The 13,525-nt window shown below is 37.9% G+C and overlaps 1 pseudogene; it reads right to left on the reverse strand.

The window, feature by feature from the left end:
- Window positions 1-771: 771 nt before the first annotated feature.
- The window catches only part of LOC149991516 (elongation factor 1-alpha 1-like), a 61,765-nt pseudogene continuing 49,011 nt past the window's right edge, over window positions 772-13,525 (reverse strand).

The raw sequence follows: 13,525 nt of genomic DNA on the forward strand, positions 1-13,525 counted from the left end.
GTGTCCTTTCCATCTCTGTGTCCCGTATAGGCCTTGCACATAACTGAAATTCAATAGGATAAAAGAAGAAATTGCTATTTAAAATGAAACCTTTTAAAGAGTGAAAGATGTCCATTGAAATGGAGTATCTCTGACAAATTTATACAGTCAATACATTTTTCAAATTCTTTTAGTTTTTGATTCGCAAATACTTAATGGTAATGACAACCAGGAAAAGCAAAATGTTGGAAATGTAACAAATCCAAGACTAATTCTAGCCAACTAATTTTTTCACCAAACTTTCTGCAAGAGCAACTATCAAGAGGCTCAGATACAATTGACGCCTCTCAATCTTGCAATTCTCCATTGAGGGAGTCAAACTCACTCTTTCTGAGGTTTAAACATTAGTGGAATGTACAAAATATGGTGACCTGAGGGTACAGAAAGAAGGGAGGAAGATGGAGAAGAAAAGAGAAAAAAACATGTAGTTAATTATTAATATAGGGCTTGGATTTAGAAACTTAGAAGAGATCAGCTAAGGTCATTTTCAATTAAATACTTAAGTAATTTTTTTTCACCTTGAACTTTGTTTTAATGGGTCTCAAAATTCTGTGACAGATTTTTGGTCAAGTTGTTTTTCCATTAAAAAGTACTGGTTTGAAAAACTAACAACTTAAAAATAGTGACACAAAAATAACCCCAAATGATCCACAAAATCGTTCTCCTTTCCTTCTGAAGGTTTTATGATGCCTATTAAGACAAATAGTTCTGAGACAATTCTTCCACCACTGATTAATACTGGGGTGGTGGTATTGGGGATAATATTTGTTTATCCTTCTGAGCTTTCTGGGCAGGATTGGTGGCTTCCAACTCCAGCTGCCTTCTTGTCCACTGCTTTGTTGACACCTACAGCAAGTGTTTGTCTCATGTCACGAACACGAAGTGGCCCAGAGGAGGATAAGCAAGTAAGCTCTCAACATGAATGGGCTTGCCAGGAACCATATTGACGATGGCAGTATCACCAGATTTAAAACTTTGGGCCTTCTTCTGTATTTTTCCAAGAATGACAATCAGTCTTCTCCTTTAGCTCAGCAAATTTGCAAGCAATATGAACTGTGTGACAATCCAGAACAGGTGCATATTCAGCACTGGTTTGGCCTGCATGGTTCAGGATAATTACCTGAGCTGTGAAGCCAGCTGCTTCCATTGGTAGGTCATTTTCGCTGTCATCAGCTCTAATGCCATGATAAATATCTTTGACAGACATGTTCTTGACATTGAATCCCACATTGTTCCCAAGAAGAGCTTCACTCAAAGCTTTATGGTGCACTTCAACAGGCTTTACTTCTGTTGTAACATTGACTGGAGCAAAGATGACCACCATGCTACGTTTGAGAACACCAGGTCTCCACTTAGTCCACAAGGACAGTATCAATACCACCAATTTTGTAGACATCCAGGATGGAGAGATGCAGGGCTTCTCAGTCAAATGAGTTGGTGGCAGAATGCAATCCAGAGCTTCAAGCAGTGTGGTTCCACTGGCATTGCATCCTTACGGGTGAGTTTCTATTCCTTGAACTAAGACATGTTAGCACATGGCTCCAGCATGTCATCACCATTCCAATCAGAAATTGGCACAAATGCTACTGTGTCGGGGTCTTAGCCAATTTTCTTAATGTAAGTGATGACTTCTTTAACAATTTCCTTATATCTCTTCTGTCTGTAGGGTGGCTCAATGGAATCCATTTTGTTAACACCAACAATTAGCTGTTTCACACACAATATATAAGCCAGAAGGGTGTACTTATGGGTCTTCCCATACTTAGAGATACCTGCTTCAAATTCACCAACACCAGCTGCAACAATCAGGATAGCACAGTCAGCCTGAGAAGTGCCAGTAATTATGTTTTTTATAAAATCTCTGTGTCCTGGGGCATCAATGATGATCATATAATACTTACTGGTCTTGAATTTCCACAGGGAGATATCAATGGTGATACTACATTCAAATTCAAATTCAGCTTTCAGTTTGTTGAAGACCCAGGCATACTTGAAAGAACCCTTCCCCATCTCAGCAGCCTCCTCACATTTTCCAATGGTTCTTTTGTCAATCCCACCACATTTGGAGATCAGATGGCCAGTACCGGTAGACTTGCTGAAAACTGTGTATCCAATGACAACAATATTCATATAAGTCTTTTCCTTTTCAATTTTAGCTTAGATTTAGTGGTGATTTTCATGACATCTGTGTTCTGGTGGCAAACCACTGTGAAAAATCAATACTTAAGTGATTTTATTTTTATAAAGAATAGTTGAATTTTCCATGGAAGGAAAGAATGAGAGAAAGAGAGAGGGCGAGAGAAGAAAGAAAAGGAGAAAAGGAAGGAAGAAAGGAAGGAAGGAAGAGAAAGAAGTAGGGAATAAGGGGAAGAGAGAAAGAACATGAGAGCAAGCAAAAATAGAAGGGTCAAGGGGGGATCTCTAAAGAGACCACTCTGCCCTTTTGCTATTTTATTGATGTTCACTGTGCTTTAATTGACATGAGTCTGGAATACTCTGAACCTCTGAGTAAGGGGATGGCCTGGCTGAGCAATTTAAACTTCCTTTCTGATTCATAACCTCAACCACAAGTTTAAACTGACACCTTGTTTTTTTTAATGTCATAAATAAAAATGCACTGAAAATCATTACTCCAGCCAGAATGACTGATATTTCCTCCAGATCTACTTTCTGCCAAATAGTACATCCTAAACCAGGTAGCTTACTAAGTCCTTAGTCACAGCAACAGAAGTTTTTTTTTCATCTGAAGTCAGTCTGTTCCCCTCCAAGTTGGCCAGGCTGCCCCATCAACTCTGGGACACTGGAGCTCCATGTGTAAATTAGAAACCTAAATTCAGGGGAGTGAGGTACTCAGAGAAAAACCCCAGCATCCTGTATACTCTGATTGTGGCACCACACTAAGTCATTTAGAAAAGAAAATGCAAATGGTTTGAAAAAAATCTAAGAATTAGTAGCCTATGTGGTCTGATAGTAGGGAGTCTGGTAAGACCCTAATGTCATCTCCCACCACAGGTCTTTTGAAGTAAGGCTCCAATCCTTCCTCAAAGGTCAAGTGATTAAGGCTCCTACAATGTTGTTAGTCACATCTTCATGTAAATGCATAACCTGAAAGAAGGTTTGGAAAGAAGGAGAAAGAGAGAGGAAGAGGAACAATGTAGGCTGGGGTGTACATGTCAAACCCAAATCAGATCCTTGGAGTACTGGGTGCCTTTAGGAAATTTACTTTACTTCAGTGAGCACCATTTGCACATGACAGTTGATCTAACTCAGTGATCTTACCTCCCTCTTCACTTCCTTCCTCTTCTTTTTTTATTCTCTTTCTTTACCTTCTTTTCTACAAATATTTATTCAGCCCCTACTATGGCTTTGTTCTAGGCATTGAAAATATAACTGTAGGTGGGAGAAGATGGCAGAGAACTGAGGGGAAGCTGTGCTTTCTGGCTCCCAAGACCTGTCTGTAGTTTGGACTAATTGCAGACAGAACATCTCAGTGAGCAGCTGGACACTGGCAGGAGTTGAGCCTTGGCACTGCGGGATTAGAGAAAACCATCTGGGAATGGCCTGTTTAGTGAGGATAGCAGAGGAAAAAGGGACGAGACGGGATTTCTGACTGGGTTGACTCCCCGAGCTGCAGCTGGAAGTACACAAAGACTTTTTAGCGACCACAGGCTTCCCCAGAGAGAAATCAAGAGGAGAGTGTATCTCTGCCCGCTGGCAGAGCCAGGAGTGGGCCAGGTGGCATCTGCCACTGAAAGACCAGAAACAGTGTACTGCTCTGCATGTGAGAACATGATTTTCCTTTATATTTTTCTCTTGTGTACTCCGGAGAGGGGAGGAAAGGTTGGGGGTGATAGGACATTCTTGAGGAGTGCAGGCAACAGAAGTGCGCTCGCCCACTCCACAACCTTCCCCTTGGGTTGCGCAGGAACACACAGGGAAGTGCCCTCATCACTGACCCAGGCGCGCAGCCAGGTTGCTGGCCACGCGTCCGGGTGCCCTTTGGACACACCCCAACAAACATAAGATCAGTGCCCCAATGAACACGGGGTTGGCCCACTGGGCACGCAGAAGACTGTGCACAGATGCCCCTGGCCTGACCCAGTGGGTGCCAGTCAGGAGTGCAGACCACTTGCGTGGGCTCTGCTCATGCCCACCCAGATGGGTGCGGGAACAGGGGGCAGCTGCGGTGCGGGTATAGCGAGTGGCAGCGACTCACAGACACTCACTTCCACTGTGCAGAAGTGTCCGGAGACCCGCGCCAAGGGGTGAGAGACCGACTCAGAGCACAGCTCAGCAAGCCTGAGGCTAGCGCACAGGCCCCCATGTGAGCGCACATGCACACGCGCACAAATACCCCGGCTGGCTCCAACTGGCGCAAAATGAACACACAGGTCACAGCGGGCATGCGGAGTAACCTGGGCGTGTGACCGACACCGCACTCAGGCGAACACTGCTGGTGCAAGGATCAGGAACCTCTGGCCCACCTCATTAGACCAGCTGTGGATCCAGAAAAAGAAGACAACACACAAAGGCTAAGCTGAGTAAAAACTTTCATTTTGTATTTTCTAAAATTTTTATTTCTATTTTAGTCTTTTTATTTGTATTTTATTTTAATGTTTTAAAATTTCTTAATTTTAATTTTAATTTTTAGTTTTATTTAAAAAATTTTTTAAATCTATCTTTTTAATTTGTTTTATACCATCTCTCCATCTCATCCTTCCTCTTTAATTTTTGTTTATTTGTTTGTCTGTTTTGTTTAGCCTGCCTTTCACACTAAATAAATAGAATATAACTACTATATAAATCTAATAGTATACAATTCCACTTTCTTACTATATTCTGCATTCTTTCCTCTTTTTACTTTATTATTATTAACATACAATGTAAATGTTACCTACTGTCTTGCATAGTCTCGACACTGCTTGCTACTATTATTAATCTATCATCCCCTCTCTCAAAAATCATATTTTTCCTCTTTGAAAACAACTCTTACCTATTCTTCTATAGTATTAAAGCCCTAACCTCTCTACTTTTATACTAATACTGGCTCATTTACTGACAATAGCGGGATAGAGGGTGGGGGATATTTTAGAGGATGTAGGTTTCCTGCCTGGGCTGTGTCTTTATGTTTTTAACAGCATCTCCACAAAAGAACTCAAGACAAGTGGACAGAGTGCCTCTGAATCAACTAGCCAGAGGGAAGGTCCCACCAAAGAGCATGTGAAATATAACCAGACAGCATAAACAAACGACAAACAGGGCATCCCAAGAATATCAGGCTCAGGAAATTAAAGAGACTGCACCACTGAAACCCCCAGATCTCCTATAAAGAATCTCATACCACAAAGTTGAGAAGCTAAAGCAGAAAAATCCAAAAAAAAAAAAAAAAAACAAGAAGAATCCAACATGGTAAGATGCAGAAACAACCTCTCAATGAAAAGAAAAGAGGAATCCCCAGAAAGAGAGGTAAATGGAATAGGCATAGCCCAAATATCAGACACGGAATTCGAAACAATGGTGGTAAAGAAGCTCAATATACTAGAAACCTCAAAAACAACTATGACAACCTCCAGGGAAGTTACCAAGAGCTCCAAGAAAATTACAGGGAACTTATGGAGAACGACACCAGCATAAAAAAGGACATAGAAACTATTAACAAGAACCGGGAAGAAATAAAGAATACAATCTCTGAACTGAAAAACACAGTAGAATCAATCAAAAGCAGGCTAAACGAAGCAGAGGATCAAATCAGTGAGTTAGAGGACAATGTAGAAAAAAATTTCCAGACAATAAAACAAAATGAAAAAAGATTGTAAAAATATGAAGAAGATGTAAGGGAATTACAGGATAGCATGAGGAAAAATAATGTCAGGATCATTGGAATAAACGAGGGAGCAGAAGAGGAACAAGGAATAGAAAAGCTGATAGAGGAAGTAATGACAGAAAATTTTCCTAACCCGATGAGAGAAAAAGTGATGCAAGTTCAAGAAGCACAGAGAGTCCCAATAAAGAGGAACCAAAAAAATCTCACTCCAAGGCACATTATAATTTAATTGGCAACACTCAGAGACAAAGAGAGAATCCTAAAAGCAGCAAGAGAAAAACAGCAAATAACATACAATAGAGCTCCGATAATTCTATCGACTGATTTCTCAACAAAAACATTACAAGCCAGAAGGGAATGGTCAAAAGTATTTCAAGCAATGAAAAACAAAGGCTACAACCAAGAATACTCTACCCAGAAAGGCTCTTATTTAAAATGGAAGGTGAAATAAGAAGTTTCCCAGACAAAGGAAGACTAAAAGATACATCTAGATCAAACCAGCATTGCAAGAGGTGCTAACTGGAATGTTTCAAGAAAAAGAAGATAAAAAGAAGAGAGGAACACAGGTACAAAGGTAAATGAATAAATACATGTCATTAATAACCTTAAATATAAATGGTTTAAATGCTCCAATTAAAAGACATAGGGTAATGGAATGGACAGAAAACAGGACCAACATATTCGCTTTCTACAAGAAACACACCTCAAAACAAAAGATTTACAAAGACTGAAAGTAAAGGGATATAAAAATGTATTCCAAGCAAACGAACATGAAAAAAAAAGCTGGGGTAGCAGTACTCATATCAGACAAAATGGATTTCAAAGCAAGGACAATAAAAAGAGACAAAGAAGGACAATTCATTATACTTAAATGGAACAATTGATCAAGAAGATATAACACTTATAAACATATATGTACCAAACATAGGAGCACCCAAATACATAAAGAAAATACTAGAAGACCACAAGAAGGATATTAACAGCAACACACTCATAGTAGGGGACTTTAACACTCCATTATCAACAACAGACAGATCTTTGAAGCAAAGAAACAGCAGGGATATACGGGCACTGAACAACACACTAAACCACACGGACTTAACTGATATATATAGAACTTTTCACCCCAAAGAAGCAAAATATACATTCTTTTCAAATGCACATGGGACATTTTCAAAGATAGACCACATAATAGGACACAAAACAAGCCTCAACAAATTCAAGAAAATTGAAATCATATCAAGCATCTTTTCAGACCACAATGCCTTGAAACTAAAAATCATCCTCAGAGAAAAAAATCAAAGACATCTAAACTCATGGAGAATAAAAAACATGCTATTCAATAATGAATGGGTTAACAATGACAGCAAAGAAGAAACGAAGAAATTTCTGGAAACCAATGATAATGAACACACAACATCCCAAAAGCTATGGGGCACAGCAAAAGCAGTCCTAATAAGGAAGTTCATAGAAATACAGGCATATCTGAAAAGGATAGAAGAATCTCCAATAAAAAATCTAACCCTAATGCTACAATAACTATAACAACAATAAACAAAGCCTAGGGAGAGAAGAAGGATGGAAATCATCATGATCAGAGCAGAATTATATGACATAGAGACCAAGCAAACAATTCAAAAGATCAACAAAGCTAGGAGCGAGTTCTTTGAAAAAATAAACAAAATCGACAAGCCTTTAGCCAAGCTCATCAAGAAAAAAAGAGAGAAGACATAAATAAATAAAATCAGAAACGAAAAAGGAGAAATCACGACTAATACCACAAATACAAAGGACTGTAAGAAATTACTACAAACAACTGTATGGCAAGAAATTTGACAGCCTAGAAGAAATGGGCAAATTTTTAGTAACATATAACCTTTCAAAACTGAATCAAGAAGTGGGAAGTCTCAACAGACCAATAACAAACAAGGAAATTGAAACAGTAATCAAAAATCTCCCGGCACACAAAAGCCCTGGACTGGATGGCTTCACAGGCATATTTTACAAAACATTTAGGGAAGAACTAACCCCTACCCTCCTCAAACTATTCCAAGAAATCCAAGAAGAGGGAAAAATCCCAAACTCTTTTTATGAAGCAGTATTACACTAATACCAGAACTAGGTCAAGGCACAACAAAGAAAGAAAACTATAGGGCAATATCACTGATGAACATAGATGCTAAAATCCTCAACAAAATATTGGCAAACAGGATCCAACAACACATCAGAAAGATCATACACCATGATTAAGTGGGATTCATCCCAGAGATGCAAGGATGGTTTAATATTCGCAAATCAATAAATATAATACATCACCTAAACAGAATGAAAGACAAAAATCACATGATCATATCAATAGATGCAGAAAAAGCATTTGATACAGTACAATACCCATTTGTGATGAAAACACTCAGCAAAATAGGAACATAGGGAGCATACCTTAACATAATTAAGGCTATATATGAGAAACCTGAAGCCAACATCATATCAATTTACAAAAAGTGAAAACATTCCCCCTGAAATCAGGAAAAAGACAAGTATGTCCACTCTCTCCACTTCTATTCAACATAGTGTTGGAAGTCCTAGACACAGCAATCAGACAAGACAAAGAAATAAAAGGCATCCAAATTGGGAAAGAAGAAGTAAAACTATCACTATTTGCAGACGACATGATAGTATACCTAGAAAACCCTATAAATTCCACTAAAAGACTACTTGATAGAATAAGTGAATTTGGCAAAATAGCAGAGTACAAAATAAATATACAGAAATCTAAGGCATTTCTGTACACCAACAATAAATATCAGAGACAGAGACAAAAAAGAAAATACCATTTACTATAGCAACAAGAAAAATAAAGTACCTAGGAATAAACTTAACCAAAGAGATAAAAGACCTGTACTCTGAAAATTATGTAACATTGAAGAAAAAATTAAGGAAGATACAAATAAATAGAAGCAAATACCATGTTCTTGGATAGGAAGAATCAACATCTTCAAAATGTCCATACTATCCAAAGCAATTTGCAGATTCAATGCAATCCGTATTAAAATACCAATGATATATTTGACAGGCCTAGAACACATACTCCAAAAATTCATATGGAACCAAAAAAACCCCGAATAGCAAAAGCAATCTTGAGACAGAAGAACACAGCAGGAGGAATCACAAAACCAGATATCAAACAATACTACAAAGCCACTGTAATCAAAACAGTCTGGTACTGGCATAAGAACAAATATATAGATCAGTGGAACAGAATAGAGAGTCCAGATTTAAAGCCAGGCCTCTATGGTCAACTAGTATTTGATAAAGGAGGAAGGAACATAAAATGGAGTAAGAAGAGTCTCTTTAACAAATGGTTCTGGGAGAACTGTACAGGGATGTGCAAAAAAATGAAACTAGACCACCAACTTACACCACACACGAGAATAAACTCAAGATGGATTAAAATCTTAAATGTAAGCTGTGACACCATAAAAGTCCTAGAGGAAAACATAGGCAGGAAAATTTCAGATATCCCATGAAAAAACATTTTCACGATACATCTTCTAAGGCAAGACAAATAAAGAAAAAAATAAACAAATGCATGTACATCAAACTAAAGAGTTTCTGCTCAGCGAAAGAAAACATCAGCAAGATGAAAAGGAAATCAACCATATGGGAAAATGTATTTGCCAATGATATCTCAGACAGGGGGCTGATCTCTAAAATATATAAAAAGCTTATATGACTCAACATCAAGAAAACAGACAACCCAATTAAAAAATGGGCCAAGGAACTGAACAAACACTTCTCCGAAGAGGACATACAGAAGGTCCATAGACACATGAAAAAATGCTCAACATCACTAGCCATCAGGGAGATGCGAATAAAAACCACAATGAGATACCACTTTACACCAGTCAGAATGTCCATCATCAACAAATCAACAAACAAGTTCTGGCAAGGATGTGCTGAAATGGGAACCCTACTGCACTGTTGGTGGGAATGCAGACTGGTGCAGCCACTATGGAAAACAGTATGGAATTACTTCAAAAAACTAAAAATGGAACTGCCTTTTGAACCAGTAATTCCACTGCTAGGATTATACCTGAAAAATCCTAAAACACTACTCAAAAGAACTTATGCACTCGTATGTTCATAGCAGCACCGTTTACAATAGCTAAGTGCTGGAAACAGCCTAAGTGTCCTCTGTAGATGAGTGGATCAAAAAACTGGTACATTTACACAATGGAATACTATGCAGCAGAGAGAAAGAAGGAACTCCTGCAATTTGCGACAACATGGATGGGACTAGAGAGAATTATTATTAGTCATATAAGCCAGGCAAAGAAAGAAAAATACCATATGATATCACCTAATACAGGAAACTAAAGAACAACATAAACAAATGAACTAGATAGGACAAGGAGCAGAATAACAGTCAATGGGTGTGGAGTGAAGGGGGAGAAGTAAGGAAAGGGTTTAGTCAAGTAACATGTATAAATGACTCATGGACATGGACAACGGGGAGGGATATAATTGTGGGAGAAGGGGTGGGCTGGGTGGGGGTGAGCAGAGAGGAAAAAATGAGAAAACTGTAATTGAAAAACCAAAAAATAAAATTTAAAAAAAAGAATGATACAAAAATAAATATTTTAAAAAAACAAAACAGAAAATATAACTGTAAACAAAATAGCCTAAGTCACCATCCTATGTATCTTACACTTCAGTAGGGAAAACATAACAAACAAATAAATAGATATGTAATACAGATAGTCTCCCATTTGCATTGTTATGATATGCATGAATTTTAGTTACTATCATTTAGTTAACAACAGTTCCCCAATAGCACAGTTCAAATTTCAGTCACCACCATATATAAATTCTGAATAACTGCATCAAGTACAAATTTCACTACTAGCTTTCCAGTTCACAAATTACTATGGAAATGACAAATGCATGTTATGGCCAGTGAGTGATCACATTCCTTCTTTTCAAAGTCAGTCAGGGACTGGTTAGTCCTCATCTGTTGTTCAGTTCATACAAGGACAGCAAAGTATGTAGCGTGTTACCCCCTTGTTTCCCAGTGATAGATACTGCAGGCAAAATAATTTAACTTAAAGCACTACTACTGTTGGATAATGCTCCAGGTCACCCTAATTCTCTTGAGTGGAAATGTAAAAATTTACTTTTTACTACCAAACACAATTTCATTAGTTCATCCAATGGACTATGAAGTTATTTCAACTTTTAAAGCCTATTAGATGAAATTTCAAGCACCTATTGATGGTACAACTGGAGAGGATGGGGATTTCATGCAATTTTTTAGCTGACTTTTGAAAAAATAAGATAAAAGGCATGTAATTGAAAATATCCAAGCATCCAGCAAGTAGTATGCATGCAGCATGTCAAGAACTTTTATTGCACTGTGTAACTAACTTTACAGGTTTTTATTCAAAGGTAAATGGAGATATAGAGGAAATAGATGACTGTGGGAATGTGGAAACACTGCTGTTTGAGGGGCTCTAGGTTTGCAGCCAGGTGAACTCAGTGAAAGCAAATTTATAGGCATAAATGAAGAAAGTGATTGTGACGTGTGATGAAAAGGGTGATGATGTCAAAGAGGAAGCCACACTAGTGAAAAACTTCACGTTAAAACAACTCTCAGAGGTTTCTCATGACATTAAAAACATGAAGTACAAAATCTTGGAAGCTGATCCAAATTTAGAAAAGAGTATGACCTTTCACCAAGGGATATAAATAATGTTTTCTCCATGTTGTAAATTTTACAATGAGAAGAAAGCGGCAAGCACCACTCAATCTTCTCTTAAGTTTTCCTTAATTGTGACAAAATATACATAACATAAAATTTATTGTTTTAAGCATTTTAAATGTAAAGTGTAATTACGTACATTCACACTGTTGTGCAACCACCACCACCAGCCATCTGCAGAAATTTTTCATTTTCCCACATTGAAACTCTACCTATTAAACACAAACTTCACATCCCTACCTCCCCAGCTCCTGGAAACCACTGTTCTACTTTTGGTCTCTATGAATTTGACTATTCTAGGTAACTGGTGGAATTACAATATTTGTCCTTTTGTAGCTGGTTTATTTTACTTAGCCTGTCTTTAAGATTCATCAATGTTGAAGCATGCATCACAATTTACTTCCTTTTGAGAGTGAATAATATCCCATTGTACATACAAGGTGGAGAAAAAAGTAGGTTGACAGTTGTTTTTATGGAAAATAAGCCAATAATTAATAAATAACAATACAAGAATAAACTCTATGTTTTCCATACTCACAACTGTAAACCAATTTTTCCCACTCTATATGTCATATTTTGTATCCCTTTGGGGTTGTTTCCACCTTTTTGCTACTATAAATAATGCTGCTATAAGTATTAGTGTGTAAATGTCTATTCAAGTCCCTGATTTTAATTCTTTTGGGTATATATCTAGACGTGCAAGTGAGATTATTGGATTATAGAATAATTCTGTTTAATTTTTTGAGGAGCTTCCATAGTGTCTTCAGTAGTGGCTTCACCATTTTATATTTCATTAGCAATGCACAATGGGTCCCATTTCCCCACATCCTCAACAACACTTGCTGCTATCTGTTTTTTTTTTTCATAATAGTTATCCTAATGGATTTGAAGTGGTATACCATTGTGTTTTGATTTGCATTTCTGTAATGATTACTGGGTGTTGAGCATCTTTTCATGTACCCTTTAACCACCAATGTACTTCTTTTAAGAAATGTCCATTCAATTGATATTTTTATAAAGAAATAAATATTTTAATTATCAGTATTAATGTTTTAAACTACAGTGTAGTAAATAAATACTCATTTTACAAGGTTTATTTTTTTTATTTTCCTATACATTTATTACCATCAATAACAGAGTTTTTAATGTTTTGACAAGAGTTTTAATGGTCATTAATGAAGCAATAGTAATTTTTTCCATTTATTATTAAGAATGTCTTGTGTGGTTGCAGCTTGCATGACCATTTTTACGGTCCTCCACTACCATGAAAAGTGAAGATTTCCCTGAGAGTGTTAGATTAGTGATAAAGGATATGGAAATAGTGCAGGATGAGGGAATAGAGAGTGATGGAACTTCCAGGTAAGATGGAGGCGTAGGTAAACCCGGTTCACCTCCTTGCACAACCACATCAAAATTACATACCAAAAATAACTCAGAAACTTCAGAAACTGAGTTTAATGGAAGTCCAACAACTATGGAACTAAAGAAATCACTTCACTCCAGAAGGGTAGGAGATGCAGAGATACAGAGACATGAAAATATGGAGATGTGGAGATGTGGAACAGGTGTGCCCCACACCCATGTGTAGCAGATAAAAATTTGGGAGGGATACTTCAGGATCAAGGAGTCCTAGTCTCACACCAGGCTCCCAAGCCCAGGGTTCCAGTACCAGGAAGATAAGCCCCCATAACTTCTAGCTGTGAAAAGCAGCAGGATTTGAGTCAGTGAAAAAAACTACTGAACTCCCTAGTAGTTCCTCTTAAAGGGCCTGTGCCAAACTTACTCAGATGCACTCCCTCTGAGCTCCAGCACCACCAGGGTAGCAGCTTGAAAGGCACCAGTGGCTTACAGGGAGGAACTGAAGTGTTTTGCATCAGGATGAGAGTGAGGGGACAGCTCTCTCC

This window comes from Furipterus horrens, unplaced genomic scaffold (assembly GCF_987537825.1).
Source record: "Furipterus horrens unplaced genomic scaffold, mFurHor1.1.pri manual_scaffold_17, whole genome shotgun sequence".
NCBI lineage: Eukaryota > Metazoa > Chordata > Mammalia > Chiroptera > Furipteridae > Furipterus > Furipterus horrens.